The 11,765-nt window shown below is 43.6% G+C and overlaps 1 pseudogene; it reads left to right on the top strand.

Annotated features, from left to right (window-relative positions):
- Window positions 1-384: 384 nt before the first annotated feature.
- On the top strand, window positions 385-10,486 carry LOC125295888 (annotated as a pseudogene).
- Window positions 10,487-11,765: the final 1,279 nt, after the last annotated feature.

Here is an 11,765-nt window from a genome sequence, read left to right as displayed (position 1 = left end):
GGTGGTTGCGTTTCTATAGGAGTCCGCTGTCATAGAGTCTGTCTCAATTGGTGTACTTACGTGAGTACACTTTTGTGTAGTACACTATGTGCACTGTGTGCTTACTGGCGTGAGTGCCAAATTTTAACAAAATAGTATTGTCTCATATCAAACACTAACTCCGTGCACTTCACGGAAATGACGATCGCAAACATTTTAATATAACTTTATTGGCGTCCTCAATTCGACAGTGACATGGTCATACTGTGTCAAAACATGAACCGTTTATGTTATAACTTGCTTGTACCTCCGTAAAGTCTGTTTTCCACTGCTGCTGCTTCAGCTTTCTCAACCGCGATTACCACGAAGTTTGAAAAACTCCCTCCCTTCCGCTATTTGGCCAAAATGGCGTCCGTTAAGGGCGAAAAGTGTCCAGCGTTGCACACTCAGCTTTTTGACCGTTATGAGTGCACCATCCGGGAACTTGCAGCGCCCTTCGTGTCGTTGGAATTTTCAGTGTGAACACCCTCATGCACTCAAATTAGGTATTGTAAGTGCAGAAGTAAGCAATTTGAGACACAGTCTTGGTTTGTATAGAAATGGATATTAAGTGACACATACACGCAAGACGGTGGAAATACGGGACCGGTGGAAATAGGGGGAGTTCCGATAGTCCACAAAGTGCTCTCACACAAAGTTTAACCGCATCAAACTTCTACCCGCTCAATTTTCAGGGAGGAGCTACAACAGAGGGCACCACCCTGAACATGGGCAAAATGCACCATTGAGATCAATTGTGTTACTCCATACAACCACAGGTGGCACTGTGGTAACTCTGTATAAAACATATTGATCTCAATAGTGCATTTTGACCATGTTCAGGTTGGAAAAGAAAAAAGAAAGATTTGCATAAGACAGGTCAAATTGGTGTTATTAAAAAGAAGGGATCATGGAGAATAAAGAAAATAATATAAAAAAATCTTTGTATATTCCCACAAGGTGTTTGGGTGCTCTGGAAATGAGAACCAAAAGGATTTTTCAGACTTGTGAGGTCTGCTGTTAAGACCATGAAGGAATTTATTTTCTGTTCATTGCTTTTTGTGAGAGTGTTTCTACTTATCTCAATAAGGAAAATAAATCAAGAGCCGATGTTAAATACTTCTGAAGTCCTAAACATAAACAGAGCCCAGTCAAAAACTCCAATAAAATATTGATCAACTTTGAGGGACAGCTATGACCATGCAGGATCATCCAGACCAAACATGACGATTTTGCTACATACTATTCCCATTTATGTACCAGCATGCAAAATGTGAGCCTCCTACATGGTTTAGTTCTTGCGCTATGGGCTTGTGAACTTTGACAAAAAAAAGAGGCCGAACAAAATCGACACCCCCCACTTCCCGTAAAACTGTCTGTATCTTGGAAAGTATTGATCTTACAAAAAAGTATTTTTACAGTGTGTCTCCTGGGTAACATAGGTACACCTGGTAATTTTTTCAGAATTTTTTGAGACCTAAGTGCGTGGGCTCTGGTTGAATTGACGTGGAATGACCCAGTGACTAGTCCATAGCAACATTTGTTATTGTGCTTTTGTTGAATGGTCATAATGTTTTATTTCATGTGAATACTAGTTTACTAGAGGAGTAACTTAGCATTTGAAGTAAGCAGAAAGTGTGCATTTAGTTTCCATGCTTATTTGTGTTTCCACAACAGTGTTAATGAGTAAATCTACTGAAATGGCCACCATCTTGGTGGAGTGTTATGTGTAAGATGAGAAAGCAGAGGTTAAATCATGTGTGTCATGATTGTAAAAAAACATGGCTATCTGGATATCTGCCAAGTGCAGATCAGTACAGAAGGCATCAAAAAAGTGTTGGGGAGGGTCATGCTTTTCCCCCCAATTCTTTTGGAGGGTTATAGAAATATTATTGCTGGCGAAGGGAGGGTCAAGTATTATATGACTAAAGATACCAAAGCTCCTCTGGAAAGCACTTAAATAAAAAACGACCAGTCCCTTATTGGCCGGGGTTGAATATTTAGAGGTGAGGACAGTGCTGAAAGTCTGTGTTTTAGGAAAGTCATGATGTGAAAATCTTTTTTTACAGCCGGATGAGTGTCCTCCGGGTCCCAAACCCCACGCTGGGACTTCAGGGACTGGCTTGCATGTGACATCTGGGGAACGGCTTCGATCGAGCAAACCCCAGAAATCTGGTATACGCATGGTATCTGGTAGACCCTACCAGCAGGTGAGGCCTTTCTCATTCTATCCTCACAGAGAGTGTCCCATGGGATGCACTCTCCTAGTGTGTGCAGTTGAGCGGTGGGCAACCCCTCAGAGTAGGAATTTACCTGAGAACTGGTGTCTCTGCCCATGACCCAACCAAACCCAGTAACCCACCCCTTACCACCATACACACACACACACACACACACACAGATACAGATAACGGCACCTGTCAGTGCTGGACCTCTATGCCTTTGTCCCGATCCCTTTCTCACTCCAGGTAACCCTACCTGCCTTTCACCTGGGCACCAGTCAGCTGGATAAGCAGACTAGATGCTTCAAACCCTCCTTTGTCTTGCCACTCTGTTCCCTGCGCCTGTACACCACAGGAGCTTTCACATGCACACATGACAAAATGGCTTAAATTTAACAGAGTAATTGCTGTAGCTGTGCAGCCAGATGATATAATCAAGGGTGACGTCCAGGCTTCCACGAAAAATAGTATTTTATTAGTAATTAGTAGGATGACAATTTTATTAGAGGTTACTCTGAATAGTGGAATTTTTATTTTATTTTACTGTCTATAGAGAAAAACGAGCGGCTCTGAAAGCCGTTGGACCCAGGAAAAGAATATTATCAGCCTATTATTGCATTATGACCGAATACTGAAGTGTGCATTGTCATGAAATATTTTTTTTTCTTTATGGATATTCAAGGTTTTGCATGACCACCTTCAATACCGCTATGAAGTTCTGGAGGTAATTGGAAAGGGATTGTAGCACCCCTCTGCTCTGCTTAATAATAAATTGTACTTTAAAGTAAAAAGGAGGTGCTTCTATGAGTTACGGTTAGGTTTAGGCCAGTTCTAGGTTCGGCATTAAGGGGGGAGTAAATTGACAAGGACACCAGTATGTAAAATGTTATAAATAAATAATGCAGGTTTATTAAATGCAAGAATATCTTTTCTCTAAGAGAAAAGAAGAGGAAATATTAGTAAATAGAAAATAAATAGTAAATAAATGCAAAACCTTATAAAATAATAAAAGAGCCCCTAAAAAAATGTAAAGTATCAAATCAATAGTTAAAAACTCAAATGTCCAAAAGAAAAGAAATACCCGGGTAAGGTGGTGTGAGTGTAAAATGTCAGTGTATGTGTGAAGGCTTATCTGTGTCCAGGGAACAGATCCAAGGGGTCGAGTTCAAGGGGTTGGTTATCCAGTATGGAAGGGCAGTTCAAGGGGTTGGTTATCCAGTATGAAAGGGTAGAACAGTTCAATCGATCCAAGGGGACTGACTCGCCATCCAGTGTTACAAGGATACAAGGATACAAGGATACAAGGAAGTTTATTGTCACATGCATATAGTTACTGGAAGTAAGAAATGCAGTGAAATTATGTCTGGTGTCAGCCTATTTGTGCATTAATGTAAAAAAAAAAGTGCAGTAGAAGAGGGGTTTAGTAGATTAAGTGGCAAGGGCTGCATAAAAAGGTGGGGAGGATTGGGATTGGGTGGGGGGCAACAACAAGGAGCACCAAAGAGCAACAGGGGCAAGGAAAAACTCCCTTACCAAGGAAGAAACCTTGGGCAGATCCACAAACTCAAGGGGGCAACCCAACTGCCAGGGGTCTTGGTGTGTGTGTTGGGGGATGACAGGGGAGATGGGATAGTGTGCTGTGTATGTGGGGAGAGGGCAGTGTGCAATATGTGTGTTGGAGAAGCTTCCCTCATGAGACAATGTGCTGTGTATTGGGGCAGTGTGCTGTAAGTATGTTGGGGATGTGTGTTGGAGAAGCTTCCTGATGAAATAATGTGCTGTGTATGTAGGGGGCAGGGACTTACTATTGCAAGCAGAGCACTGTATGTAATGTATGTGAGTGATGACAGTGAAGATGTGTGTGTGGTGGGGAGGGAGTGGAGCAGTGACTGTGTGTGTGTGTGTGTGTGTGTAGTGTGTGTAGGTGGGTAGGTGGGGGTAGTGTGCTGTAAGTATGTAGAGGATGTGTGTTGGAGAAGATCCTGAAGACAATGTGCTGTGTATGTGGGGGGGGGGGGCAGTGTGCAGCAAGTATGTAGAGGAGGCTTACTGTAGCAAGCAGTGTGCTGTATGTATGTGAAGTGATGACAGTGATGATGTAAGTGTGTGTGTGTTGGGGTCAGGGACTTACTATTGCAAAGCAGAGTACTGTATGTAATGTATGTGAGTGATGACAGTGAAGATGTGTGTGTGGGCGGGAGTGGAGCAGTGACTGTGTGTGTATGTGTGTAGTGTGTGTGTGTGGGTAGGTGGGGGCAGTGTGCTGTAGGTATGTAGAGGATGTGTGTTGGAGAAGATCCTGAAGACAATGTGCTGTGTATGTGGGGGGGGGGGGCAGTGTGCAGCAAGTATGTAGAGGAGGCTTACTGTAGCAAGCAGTGTGCTGTATGTATGTGAAGTGATGACAGTGATGATGTAAGTGTGTGTGTTGGGGTCAGGGACTTACTATTGCAAGCAGAGTACTGTATGTAATGTGTGTGAGTGATGACAGTGAAGATGTGTGTGTGGGTGGGAGTGGAGCAGTGACTGTGTGTGTATGTGTGTGTGTGTGTGTGTGTGGGTAGGTGGGGGCAGTGTGCTGTAGGTATGTAGAGGATGTGTGTTGGAGAAGATCCCGAAGACAATGTGCTGTGTATATGTGGGGCAGTGTGCAGCAAGTATGTAGAGGAGGCTTACTGTAGCAAGCAGGTGTGCTGTATGTATGTGAAGTGATGACAGTGATGATGAAGGTGTGTGTGTTGGGGATGGGGGTGGAGTGGGGGGTGGGGGGCAGAAAGGCTAGGCAATCAAGGACATGGGTAGATGGAGGAGAAATCAAAAATAATAAATAAAAAAGTGTGCAAAAGTTGGAGAAAGTCAGATATGTGTGTGTGTGTGTGTGTGTGTTTGGCGTGTGATGAAATAAGAAAATAAATAAAAAAGGTCTGTAGCATAGGAGAGGGATGTAAAAAGTGCTAAAAGTCTTGTAGGGTGTGTGTGTGTGTGTGTGGGGGGTCAGGAGTGCTGAGGAGTGAATGAGTGCAAAGTCAGTATAGTGTGAGTTCAGAGTTGGGAAATGTTTGAGAGTGCTGAGGAGTGAATGTGTGCAAAGTCAGTATAGTGTGAGTTCAGAGTTCGGATGGCCTGGGGATAAAACTTCTCCTGAGTCTCTCAGTTCTGGCTTTGTGACTACATAGAAGCGTCTTCTTGATTTCAGCGGTAGGAATAATCCATTGTTAGGATGAGAAGAGTCCTTCAGAATCTTTTTTGGGCTCTTAGGAGTACTCTTCTGGAATAGATATCTTGTAGAGCAGGGAGTTGAGTTCTTATAATGCGTTCAGCTGAGCGCACTACTCTCTGCAGAGTACTACAATCTCTAACTGTGGAGTTCCCATACCAGGTGATGATGCTACCAGTTAGAACACTCTCAACCGCTGAAGTGTAGAAGGCCTTCATGATGGATGTAGAAACTTTGAATTTCCTTAGCTGGACGAAGGAAGTAGAGTCGTTTGTCTGGACTTCTTCAGAACATATTGAGTGTTAACAGTCCATGTTAAGTCTTCAGTAATGTGGACACCAAGGTATTTAAAACTTGTGACTCTCTCTACAGGTTGCCCGCTGATCATTAGTGGGGTGTAACTGTAGTTCTGCTGCTGCCTTCTGTAATCCACTACCATTTCCTTGGTTTTATTGATATTCAGTGTCAAGCTGTTAGATTGACACACCACTGTGCCACCTCATCAACCTGATCCAAGTAGAACTGTTCATTGTTGTTACTAATCAGGCCCAAGATCACTGTGTCATCTGCAAACTTGATGATGGAGGTATGACTACTGTTGGCTTTGCAGTCATGTGTGTAGATGTTGTACAGCAGTGGACTCAAAACACAGCCTTGGGGAGCACCAGTGCTGATGGTTAATGAGTCAGATGTCAGACCCCCACTCTAACCACTTGTGAACGGTTGGTGAGGAAGTCAAATATCCAGTGACACAGGGTGGTGTTCAGTCCTAAGGCCTTCATCTTTGTGACCAAGGTGAGAGGTACTATCGTGTTGAATGCTGAACTAAAAGTCAATGAACAGCATCCTCACATAATTCCCATTCCCTCCTCCAGGTGAGTTAAGGTGGTGTGCATGAGGTTTGAGATGGCATCCTCTGTAGACCTGTTGGCTCTGTAAGCAAATTGGAGGGGGTCAAGGAGGCAGGGAGGGATGAGCAGATAATGTTTTTCACAAGCTTCTCAAAACACTTCATCACTGTAGGCGTCAGGGCTACTGGGCGGTAGTCATTCAGACATGATGGACTTTTGTTTTTGGTACTGGAACAATAACAGACTGCTTGAGGCAAGTAGGAACTGTCTCTTGAGCCAATGATGTGTTAAAGATATAAAGTGAACACAGGAGCTAACTGAGCAGCGCAGGATTTCAAAACCCTGTTAGAAATTCCATCCGGTCCAGTAGCTTTTCTACAATTTACCCTCCTAAAGGCATTGCTCACATCGACCTCAGAGACACAGAAAGGTGCATCCTCATTTGCTTCACATGCTGCAGCTAGTCCAATATAGTCTGTGTTTTTCATGTCAAAGCGAGCATAAAAGCATTAAGTTCATCAGGGGAGGGCTTTACTCACATTCATCATAGGAGGGACTTTCTTTCAAAGCCAGTGATGGTTCGGAGTCCTTTCCACACTCGTGCTGGATCACCCTCCAAGAAATCAGCTTCAACTCTGTCTCTATAGCGCCGCTTAGCATCTTTAATTGCACTACGTAAACTATAAGATGCTGCTTGTAATCCGTCATATCCCCTGAAATAAGCCCAGCATTATAAGTCATGGTGCGGGTCTTTAATGCCGTTCTCACTTCTCTATCCACCCATGGTTTCTGGTTAGGGAAGCTTCGGATCTTTACAGTTGGGATGATGGAATCAGTTAGCATATTGATGTAACTCAATGATACTTCCGTAAACTCATTGATGTCAGCAGAGTTCGTCTTGAACATCTCCCAGTCAACGTTGCTAAGGGCGTCCTGTAGCCTGGCTTCCGATTGGTCAGTCCAGCACTTGACCTCCTTCGTCACTGGGGGGTCCGTCCGACTTCTCTGTTTGTACATAGGCAGTAGGAAAAAACAGCGGCATGATCTGATTTTCCGAAAGCTGGTAGAGACTTCGCTTTGTAACTGTTCTTGAACTGTGTGTAGCAGTGATCCAGTGTGTTGTCACCACGTGTAGGGAAGTGAATGTGTTCCAGTGTACATAAAAAAAACAATCGGAGTTCGAGATTCAAACAACACAGGTCTTCAACTATCCGTAGAAAAATAGGTATAAGGAAAGGTAAGATGATTCGATACGATAGATAGATTTAGAAAAGTTAGATTAGAGTTAGATAAAGTTAGTATTATTTTTCTTAAAAAGATTATCAGTAACGTCTAATCAATTTCATTCAAGTGGAGTCTCGAGAGTGAAAAAACAAACCCTGTCACCTATACCACAATAAAAGTCTTTTAGAATACGCACTTTAAGTATAAGTATAAGTATATATACTCTTTTGATCCCGTGAGGGGAATTTGGTCTCTGCATTTATCCCAATCCGTGAATTAGTGAAACCGGCAACCCTCCGGTTACAAGTCCGAATCGCTAACTTTTTATTTATTATTTTTCATTTCTCCTCCATCTACCCATGTCCTTGATTGCCTAGCCTTTCTGCCCCCCATCCCCAACACACACACTTACATCATCACTGTCATCACTTCACATACATACAGCACACTGCTTGCTACAGTAAGCCTCCTCTACATACTTGTAAACCCCTCTTCTACTGCACTCTTTACCCCCCCCCCCCCCCCCCCCATTAATGCACAAATAGGCTGACACCAGACATAATTTCACTGCATTTCTTACTTCCAGTAACTATATGCATCTGACAATAAACTTCCTTGTATCCTAACCAGTAGGCCACGGCTGCCCAAAAGCAGACCAAAAATAAATACATATTATAATCATGTAAACTCAGCTTCTAGCTATTTATTCATATTTATTCTATTTATTTATATTTATATATTAAAATATGTATTGTACTCAAACCATTCTAAAGCTAAAGTTATGGTCTTTGTAACCAAACTCCTGAAAGTCCTGAAAAGTCCTGAAATGTAGACCAAAAGAGACCAAAGAACTGGTTGCTCTTAAGATTCTTCGCAACAAAAGAAGGTAAAAAAGACTCCATAAATGTATATACTTATACACATTTCTATAAATACATATTCATATAAATACATATTTCTATTATGTTATTAATTCAGGTGCTTTGGGCACAGATTCAAGCAACAAGGCCTGGTGGAGCTCAAGATCTTGGATCTGTTGCGCAAGAAAGATCGGAACAACAACTTCAATGTCATCCACATGAAGGAGTAGGCTACTTTATGTTCCGTGATCACCTATGCATCACCTTTGAGCTCCAGGAGTAAGGCTAGTGGACGGCTGGGAAATGAATCTAAGAAAACTCATTAGTTTACCATATGTTAGAAAGATGGTGACCGAAGATGATTAAGCTTCCAGAATAAGGTCAAAATAATCAACGGCAAAATGTATGCCAGATTTGGTACTAAAAAATTCACTTCGCTTTAGTGGTCTAGAGGAAAACCAAAATACATTGGCTAAATGGATATTTATGATGTGTTATTGTTGTTTTATTAGAGCACTTAGCACATGTGATGTGACTATATACTTTACATCTAAAGAGTCACTTGTTTTTTTTCATGATTTCAGAGATAACCTCCATGAGACTATGAAGAAGAACCGCTATAAGGGCTTCAGCCAAGCCACAGTGCATCGCTTCACTCACTCCATCCTTAAGTGCCTGCAGATGCTTCATCATGAGAAGATAATCCACTGTGACCTAAAGCCGGTATGCTATCATCTATCCCATCCATCTGCTTGAAAAAAATGTTTGCATGATGCAGAATGTCTGCCATTACTGTCGGCCATTACTGTTCATGATCTCAATGCTGAATTGATGGGTGTTTGTTGCAGGAGAACATCGTTGTCACCCAGAAAGGCTCGCAGAACATCAAAGTGATCGATTTTGGATCTAGTTTCTTCAATCATGAGAGAGGTGTGTGAGACACAGCCCTTCCCTGTTCGTCCCTTCATCATCCCCACAGTCTAGTCTCCCCTCATCTCACCACTTACCTCTGGGCCTTTTTTGTCCCAGTGTACTTACATCCAGAGCCGCTTCTACCGCCCTGAGAGATCATCCTGGGCTGCAGCCATGGCATAGAGATTGATATGTGGAGCCTTGGCTGCATCATTGCGGAGCTGTACACCGGCGTGCCACTCTTTCCTGGCGAGAATGAGAAGGACCAGCTTGCCCTCATCATGGAGGTACTGTCTAACAGCAATTGTTCTGTGTATCTAACGCAGGTTCTCCATTTTGTGAATGAGTGCTGCAGTTGCATGTCATGATCTTTGAGGTGTGTTTGTGCCTCAGGTGCTGGGAGTGCCTCCGGAGGAGATGCTTCAGACTGTGCCTAGGACGAAAAAGTTTTTTGGTGAGTTCCTGATATCAGGTGCAGTCATGTTACAGGACATGACCTAAGGAGAAGATGGCCCTGTGAGAGTTTGTCCCCATGTAAACTATGAGCCTTTTCTCCTCCAGAGCCTAATGGCAAACCAAGGCCTTACACCAATAGCAAGGGCAACACCAGAAAAACTGCCTCCAAAGATCTGGCCAGCATTCTGAAGACCTCTGATCCACTCTTTCTGGACTTCATCAGAGGCTGCCTTGCATATGTATCAGTGCAGTACAAAACATAGAATCCAAAATGAGACATGGTAAACATAGGGCAACACAGAGGGCAACACAGAGTAGACTGAGAGGGATATGGTGGCATTTTATTGTTTCTAATTATGCTCACATATGGATTCTTTGACGCTTCACTACCTTATGTAGCTGGGACCCAACTAAGCGTATGACTCCGGATGAGGCCCTTCAGCATGATTGGTTTACGGAGGCCCAAAACAGGTGCTGCACAGGGATCCGTACCTCCTGGAAGCCAGTTGAGGCACACCCCTCCCCAGTCCCCCAAGCAGGCGGCCGAGAAATCCATCCCTCTGGTGGCCAAGAAGTCCATCAATCAGGTGGCCGAGAGGTCTCACCGTCTCTACTCTGCTAAGTCCTACAAGCAGGGCCAAGCAGGAAAGACCAATAGGCAGAGCCCCGGAAGAGACAAGCTGGCTTCTCTGGACCACCAATCTGTATCAGGGGCGTCGGTCTGGAAGTATGCAGCGGAGGCAGCAATCAAGGTCCCCAGCAGTGTTGGCAGCAGGTGCGAGGTGGCCAAACCAAAGTCAGCCCAAATTATCATCCCCTCCCCCATGGATGTCACAACCCTTACTTCAGACCTGGATCTTAAACAGGTCTGGCCCCACCTCAACTGAGAGGCAACAACTAGGGCTGTTTTGAGGGTGGTAAGGTGGTATTGATTTGCTCATCCTTCTCGTGTGTATCCTTACATTCCTGACGCTAAGGGCCCGGATTCACCCACAGGAGGTATCCCACCTAAGTTACCCCTTGCCCTCAAACTGAAGCCCTTCATTAGGCCTACTGGCTATAGTACAGCTGCAGGGGTTGTCAAACATTCACAAACAAGTTGTTTTAGACGGATTTGAAGTCGCATTTCATATCTATCCCATGATCATTACACTACAACCACTCGTACAAAATAAAGGCTATGATTTTGCACACTTTATAGCATTAAACTGGATTCGAACCTGCAATAAATACGCACACCTATGAACCAGACCGACCTATTTAGCGCATTATCTCTTTGAGCTACTCCAATTCTCTAAACACCGTCATCAAATCACCTCACAAATCACCACGCAAGCAACACCGTGGCAACATTTTGTCTTGCATTAGGTGACACAAATGGTATTGCCTTTATTATGACGCCCAAGTTTCTAAGCGGTGGTCATATAGGTTTAGTCAGATTTTTTTTTTTTTTTTTTTTTTTCCGCCAATGATTCCGGGACACTGAAAGACCGGGTACACAAAACTTGGTGGGCATGTAACCCCACATGGATAGCATGGAACCATCGTTTTTTCGTTTTGATCTGTAGCCCCCACTGGACTGGACCCCCTAAAGGAGGGTAGGCAGACACAGTTTTCTGTGAATATCTCGAAAACCATAGGGTTTAGGAGGACCATTTTTTTTTGTATGTTGATCTCAAGGGGCCATGTCAACCCATTCCATAACCACTCATTTCATGTATAGCGCCACCTAGTTAAACACAAAAAGTAAAAATGAGGTGTTGTAATTGAAGGTATCTGTGACCTAACATAGTCAAAACTGCACGAAATTTGAAGTGTAGGATCATTATGACACCCTCTGTATGCACGCCAAGTTTTGTGGAATTCCGTTCATGGGGGCCACACAATAAATTAATTTATGTTACTATACACCAACTGGCCTGTAGGTGGCCGGAGACAGTTTTCAGAATATCTCGAGAACCGTGGGGCCTAGGAGGTCCACCTTTTTATGTATGTTGGTCTTAGG

Source organism: Alosa alosa, chromosome 6 (genome assembly GCF_017589495.1).
Source record: "Alosa alosa isolate M-15738 ecotype Scorff River chromosome 6, AALO_Geno_1.1, whole genome shotgun sequence".
Lineage (NCBI taxonomy): Eukaryota > Metazoa > Chordata > Actinopteri > Clupeiformes > Clupeidae > Alosa > Alosa alosa.
This window is presented reverse-complemented; position numbering and strand designations above follow the sequence as displayed.